We start from the raw sequence: 7407 nt of genomic DNA, 5'->3' as shown, positions 1-7407 counted from the left end.
AGCACTGACCAACTATTCGTTCTCCGCTAGTGGTCGTCGACTTGTTATCAACATGTTTTTGACATGTGAGAGATATTAGCGCCATATTTATGACACGTATATGATCATGAACATGTTGAATACTTATTGGTAGTCATGACCATATTTCATACAATTATCCAGCGTTGTCCAACGATTCATCCAGCACTTACGGTCGCTGTCTTGTTTTCAACATGTTTCTGACATGTAAGTGATGTTAACAACATGTTTATGACATTTTTATGACAAGTTTATGACCATAAACATATTTTACGGCAGTGTGGAAGCACCATCAGGATACAGCCTCATCTTGACAGTTAATATCTGATCTCATTTCCATGACGAGGTGGCCGAGTGGTTAAGGCGTTGGACTGCTAATCCAATAGGGTCTCCCTGCGTGGGTTCGAATCCCATCCTCGTCGACAGGTTCCTTTTCTGGTCCAGTAGAAATGGGACAAGCGCTTTCAGCTCTCAAATGAATGGTCGTCATTCGGTCACCGCACTAGTGGGAATTGAATGATATATTTGTGTCCGCCAAAAATTCTGAATTACAGCTGTTAAAATCAACAGTTAATTAGATAACGGATTAGTTAGTTGACTGTTGATGGACGTAGTTACAGTAAAGTGAAAGAGAAAGCGAAGGTAATATGTAATACAAATCATCTAATTCTACACAACTGCCCCTCTAGAAGAAATTTTCTTCGTAAGCTGGTGAACAATTTAATGGGATATTTTCTCTCTCTCTCTCTCTCTCTCTCTCTCTCTCTCTCTCTCTCTCTCTCTCTCTCTCTCTCCTTTTCTATGCAAGTTATTGGACTGGAATGAGACACTTTTCGAGTTCAGTGTTGCAGCCAAAATTGATGGTTCCTGGTGGATGCTGGCTAGTTACCGAACGACATCTGGTTATAACCCAGAGAGAGAGAGAGAGAGAGAGAGAGAGAGAGAGAGAGAGAGAGAGAGACAGAGACAGAGACAGAGACAGACTCCATTGATAGTTTTATTCTTCAAATTGTTTTTCTACCTTCGGGAATTTTCGAGAATATTTAATTTCGATCTTATATTTCTTTTTTTATAAGACATAGACTACATTACCCAATTCTTAACAAAAAAATACTTTCAGTCAACGGCTCTATATCAAAGACGGCTGCAAAAGAAAGCGTAATTCTAGCGTGTAATTAAATAACAGAAGATACCTCAGATATAAAGCAACACACAAACTAATATAATTTCTCTTAGAAAATTGAAACTCGTAAATTTTACTAAGGGAAAGAAAAATACTTTGTCCAGAAGAGAAAAAAGTTAGACTCTGCGTAATCTCTACCAGTAAACATAGAGAAATTAAAGAAAGAGCACAGGATTAGGTTATATAGTCAAGAAGCACAGATAATATCATAACAGTGTATCTTTGCCTTACAGGACTACGAAGATGATCGGAAACAACAGAACTGGGGTGGCAGATATTTGATATAGATGTTCATATTCTAAGATTCTGAAACACTGAGTTTAGCAAGTGGGAAAAAACGCCTAAAGAATATTACTGACTCTATAATGTAAGATCATTCCTAATCTTATATTCAGTATTAGGTCCGTATCTCAGCATTCATTTCTGAAGGTAATTTTACTTCCTTAAAATCTTCCTTCTACATGTCATACTGTCTATATACCACGAGTTTAAGGTGCATCCACACTACAGTAAAACATGTAATAAACTCAAGTAAGAAAATTATTGTACACATATCAAAACAGGTTGAATACAAGTCAACAAATTGTTGGTAGTCCTGACTAGTGCTTTACACAATTATCCAGCACTGGCCAACTATTTGTTCTCCGCTAGTGATCGTCGACTTGTTTTCAATATGTTTTTGACATGTAAGAGATATTAGCGCCATATTTATGACACGTTCATGACATCAACATGTTGAATACTTATTGGTAGTTGTGGCCATATTTCATACAATTATCCAGCGTTGTCCAACGATTCATCCAGCACTTAATGTCGCTGACTTGTTTTCAACATGTTTCTGACATGTGAGTGATGTTAGCAACATGTTTATGACATTTTTATGACAAGTTTATGACCATAAACATATTTTACGGCAGTGTAGAAGCACCATCAGGATACAGCCTCATCTTGACAGTTCATATCTGATCTCATCCCCATGACGAGGTGGCCGAGTGGTTAAGGCGTTGGACTGCTAATCCAATAGGGTCTCCCTGCGTGGGTTCGAATCCCATCCTCGTCGAGAGGTTCCTTTTCTGATCCTGTAGAAATGGGACTAGCGCTTTCAGCTCACAAATGAATGGTCATCATTCGGTCCCTGAACTAGTGGGAATCCAATGATAAGTTTGTGTTCCCCAAAAAATCTGAATTACAGCTGTTATAATTAACAGTTAATTAGATAACGGTTTAGTTAGTTGAATGTTGATGGTCGTAGTTATAGTAAAGTGAAAGAAAGCGAAGGTAATATGTAATACAAATCATCTAATTCTATATAACTGCCCTTCTAGAAGTAATTTTCTTTGCAATATGGTGAAAAATTTAATGGGATATTCTCTCTCTCTCTCTCTCTCTCTCTCTCTCTCTCTCTCTCTCTCTCTCCCCTTTAATATGCAAGTTATTGGACTGGAATGAGACAATTTTCGAGTTCAGTGTTGTAGCCAAAATTGATGGTTCCTGGTGGTTGCTGGCCTGTTACCGAACGACATCTGGTTATAACCCAAAGAGAGAGAGAGAGAGAGTGAGAGAGAGAGAGACTTCATTGACAGTTTTAGTCTTCAAGTTGTTTTTGTACCTTTGGGAATTTTCAAGAATATTTAATTTCGATCTTATATTTTTTTATGATAAGACAGACTATATTATGCAATTCTTAACAAAAAAATACTTTTAGTCAACGGCTCTAGATCAAAGACGACTGCTAAAGGAAGCGTAATTCTAGAGTGCATTTAATAAACAGAAGATACCTCAGATATAAAGCAACACACAAACTAAGATAATTTCCCGTAGAAAGTTGAAACTCGTAAATTTTACTAAGGGAAAGAAAAAATACTTTTTCCAGAAGAGAAAAAAGTAAGACTGCGTAATCTCTACCAGTAAACATAGAGAAATTAAAGAAAGAGCACAGGATTAGGTTATATAGTCAAGAAGTACAGATAATATCATAACAGTGTATCTTTGCCTTACAGGACCACGAAGATGATCGGAAATAACAGAACTGGAGTGGCAGATATTTGATATAGATGATCATATTCTAAGATTCTGAAACACTAAATTTAGCAAGTGGGAAAAAACGCCTAAAGAATATTACTGACTCTATAATGTAAGTTCATACCTAATCTAATATTCAGTATTAGGTCCGCATCTCAGCATTCATTTCTCAAGGTAATTTTACTTCCCTAAAATCTTCCTTCTACATGTCATACTGTCTATATACTACGAGTTTAAGGTGCATCCACACTACAGTAAAACATGTAATAAACTCAAGTAAGAAACTTATCGCACACACATCAAAAACAGGTTGAATACAAGTCAACGAATTGTTGGTAGTCCTGACTAGTGCTTCACAGCACTGACCAACTATTCGTTCTCCGCTAGTGGTCGTCGACTTGTTTTCAACATGTTTTTGACTAAGAGATATTAGCGCCATATTTATGACACGTTTATGACATGAACATGTTGAATACTTATTGGTAGTCGTGACCATATTTCATACAATTATCCACTGTTGTCCAACGATTCATCCAGCGCTTACGGTCGCTGACTTATTTTCAACATGTTTTTGACATGTAAGTGATGTTAGCAACATGTTTATGACATTTTTTTGACAAGTTTATGACCATAACTGTATTTTACGGGACTGTGGATGCACCATCAGGATACAGCCTCATCTTGACAGTTAATATCTGATCTCATCTCCATGACGAGGTGGCCGAGTGGTTAAGGCGTTGGACTGCTAATCCAATAGGGTCTCCCTGCGTGGGTTCGAATCCCATCCTCGTCGAGAGGTTCCTTTTCTGATCATGCATAAATGGGACTAGCTCTTTCAGCTCACAAATGAATGGTCATCATTCGGTCCCCGCACTAGTGGGAAGGGAATGATATGTTTTGTGTTCCCCAAAATCTGAATTACAGCTGTTAAAATTAACAGTTAATTAGATAACGGTTTAGTTAGTTGACTGTTGATGGTCGTAGTTACAGTAAAGTGAGAGAGAAAGCGAAGGTAAAATATAATACATATTATCTAATTCTATACAACTGCCCTTCTAGAAGTAATTTTCTTCGCAAGCTGGTGAAAAATTTAATAGGATATTCTCTCTCTCTCTCTCTCTCTCTCTCTCTCTCTCTCTCTCTCTCTCTCTCTCTCTCTCTCTCTCCCCTTTAATATGCAAGTTATTGGACTGGAATGAGACACTTTTCGAATTCAGTGTTGCAGCCAAAATTGATGGTTCCTGGTGGTTGCTGGCTAGTTACCGAACGACATCTGGTTATAACCCAAAGAAAGACAGAGAGAGAGAGAGAGAGAGAGAGAGAGAGAGAGAGAGAGAGAGAGAGAGAGAGAGAGAGAGAGAGAGAGAGAGAGAGAGACAGTTTTAGTCTTCAAGTTGTTTTTCTACCATCGGGAATTTTCGAGAATATTTAATTTCGATCTTATATTTTTTTTTTTTAGTGGACACAGACTATATTATGCAATTCTTAACAAAAAAATACTTTTACTCAATGGCTCTATATCAAAGACGACTGCTAAAGGAAGCGTAATTCTAGAGTGTATTTAAATAATAGAAGATACCTCAGATATAAAGCAACACACACACTAATATAATTTCTCTTAGAAAATTAAAACTCGTAAATTTTACTAAGGGAAAGAAAAAATACTTTGTCCAGAAGAGAAAAAAGTTAGACTCTTCGTAATCTCTACCAGTAAACATAGAGAAATTATAGAAAGAGCACAGGATTAGGTTATATAGTCAAGAAGCACAGATAATATCATAACAGTGTATCTTTGCCTTACAGGACTACGAAGATGATCGGAAGCAACAGAACTGGAGTGGAAGATATTTGATATAGATGATCATATTCTAAAATTCTGAAATACTGGGTTTAGCAAGTGGGAAAAAACGCCTGAAGAATATTACTGACTCTATAATGTAAGTTCATTCCTAATATTATATTCAGTATTAGGTCCATATCTCAGCATTCATTTCTCAAGATAGTTTTACTTCCCTAAATTCTTCCTTCTACATGTCATACTGTCTATATACTACGAGTTTTAAGGTGCATCCACACTACAGTAAAACATGTAATAAACACAAGTAAGAAACTTATCGCACACACATCAAAAACAGGTTAAACACAAGTCAACGAATTGTTGGTAGTCCTGACTTGTGCTTCACACAATTATCCAGCACTGGCCAACTATTCGTTCTCCGCTAGTGGTCGTCGACTTGTTTTCAACATGTTTTTGACATGTAAGAGATATTAGCGCCATATTTATGACACGTTCATGACATCAACATGTTGAATACTTATTGGTAGTCGTGACCATATTTCATACAATTATCCAGCGTTGTCCAACGATTCATCCAGCACTTATGGTTGCTGACTTGTTTTTAACATGTTTCTGACTTTAAGAGATGTTAGCAACATGTTTATGACATTTTTATGACAAGTTTATGACCATAAACATATTTTATGGCAGTGTGGATGCACCATCAGGATACAGCCTCACCATGACAGTTCATATCTGATCTCATCTCCATGACGAGGTGGCCGAGTGGTTAAGGCGTTGGACTGCTAATCCAATAGGGTCTCCCTGCGTGGGTTCGAATCCCATCCTCGTCGAGAGGTTCCTTTTCTGATCATGTAGAAATGGGACAAGCGCTTTCAGCTCACAAATGAATGGTCATCATTTGGTCCCCAAACTAGTGGGAATGGAATGATATGTTTTTTTGTGTTCCCCAGAAAAATCTGAATTACAGCTGTTAAAATTAAGAGTTAATTAGATAACGGTTTAGTTAGTTGACTGTTGATGGTCGTAGTTACAGCAAAGTAAAAGAAAAAGGGAAGGTAAAATGTAATACAAATCATCTAATTCTGTACCACTGTCTCTCCAGAAGTAATTTTCTTTGCAAGCTGGTGAAAGATTTAATGGGATATTCTCTCTCTCTCTCTCTCTCTCTCTCTCTCTCTCTCTCTCTCTCTCTCTCTCTCTCCTGATTCTTGCCCTAAAATTACTGTGTCTTCCTCATCTCTCCCCGCACAGGTTGCCGAAGTGGCAGTTGTCACAGAACCGATGCTGAAAGTCGTTCTCCACCCACGAACCACTTAGTCACCAGTGGTGAGCACCGTACGCTCCAGCGACAGCCGTTAAGATCACAACGGTTGGCCCACAGATACGGGGAAACAGCCATTACGTAACTGCCAAGTCCACACTGAAAGAGAGTTCGATGTTTTCCTGGATCGACTATCACCAAAATTCTTTTTAACGTGTCTTTTTAAGAAAAACAAGTATTTTTATTCATTTGGCTGAAGAGGACCGTTGCGCAAACGGTCGAAAGCTTCCTTGGTTTTATCCCCTTTTTGTATATTTTTGTATCTTAAAATATACAATTTATCAATTATATTATTGTGGCTTTTTTACTCAATATATATATATATATATATTTTTATATATATATATATCAATATATATATATATATATATATATATATATATATATATATATATATATATATATATATATATATATATATATATATGGTCTTGTAATTTTAGGGCAAGCATCAGGAGAGAGAGAGAGAGAGAGAGAGAGAGAGAGAGAGAATATCCCATTAAATCTTTCACCAGCTTGCGAAGAAAATTACTTCTAGAGAGGCAGTGGTACAGAATTAGATGATTTGTATTACATTTTACCTTCCCTTTCTCTTTCACTTTACTGTAACTACGACCATCAACAGTCAACTAACTAAACCGTTATCTAATTAACTGTTAATTTACCAGCTGTAATTCAGATTTTTTGGGGAACACAAAACATATCATACCCTTCCCACTAGTTCGGGGACCGAATGATGACCATTCATTTGTGTGTGTGTGTGTGTGTATATATATATATATATATATATATATATATATATATATATATATATATATATATATATATATATATATATATATATATATATATTTAATTATTTATATATATATTTAATTATTTATATATATATATATAATAATATATACAGTATATATATATATATATATATATATATATATATATATATATATATATATATATATATATATATATAATTGAGTATCACACTAATTCCTGTTTCATATTCACAAAAGCAAGAAACTAAAACAAATAGGCTAGCCACACCAGGAACACAGCTCG

General features: G+C 36.0%; 4 non-coding genes across 4 annotated transcripts; all 4 read left to right on the top strand.

Annotated features, from left to right (window-relative positions):
- Positions 1–358: 358 nt before the first annotated feature.
- On the top strand, positions 359–440 carry TRNAS-GCU (transfer RNA serine (anticodon GCU)). The gene has a single exon. It is a non-coding gene; the product is annotated as a tRNA-Ser (tRNA).
- Positions 441–2179: 1739 nt separating this feature from the next.
- TRNAS-GCU (transfer RNA serine (anticodon GCU)) lies at positions 2180–2261 on the top strand. The gene has a single exon. It is a non-coding gene; the product is annotated as a tRNA-Ser (tRNA).
- A 1673-nt stretch (positions 2262–3934) lies between these two features.
- Positions 3935–4016, top strand: TRNAS-GCU (transfer RNA serine (anticodon GCU)). Its single transcript has one exon. It is a non-coding gene; the product is annotated as a tRNA-Ser (tRNA).
- Positions 4017–5772: 1756 nt separating this feature from the next.
- TRNAS-GCU (transfer RNA serine (anticodon GCU)) lies at positions 5773–5854 on the top strand. The gene has a single exon. It is a non-coding gene; the product is annotated as a tRNA-Ser (tRNA).
- The last annotated feature ends 1553 nt before the right edge of the window (positions 5855–7407 follow it).

Source organism: Macrobrachium rosenbergii, chromosome 3 (genome assembly GCF_040412425.1).
Source record: "Macrobrachium rosenbergii isolate ZJJX-2024 chromosome 3, ASM4041242v1, whole genome shotgun sequence".
In the NCBI taxonomy this organism is placed as follows: Eukaryota; Metazoa; Arthropoda; class Malacostraca; order Decapoda; family Palaemonidae; genus Macrobrachium; species Macrobrachium rosenbergii.
Note: the sequence above shows the minus strand (reverse complement) of the source record. Positions and strands in the feature narration are given on the sequence as shown.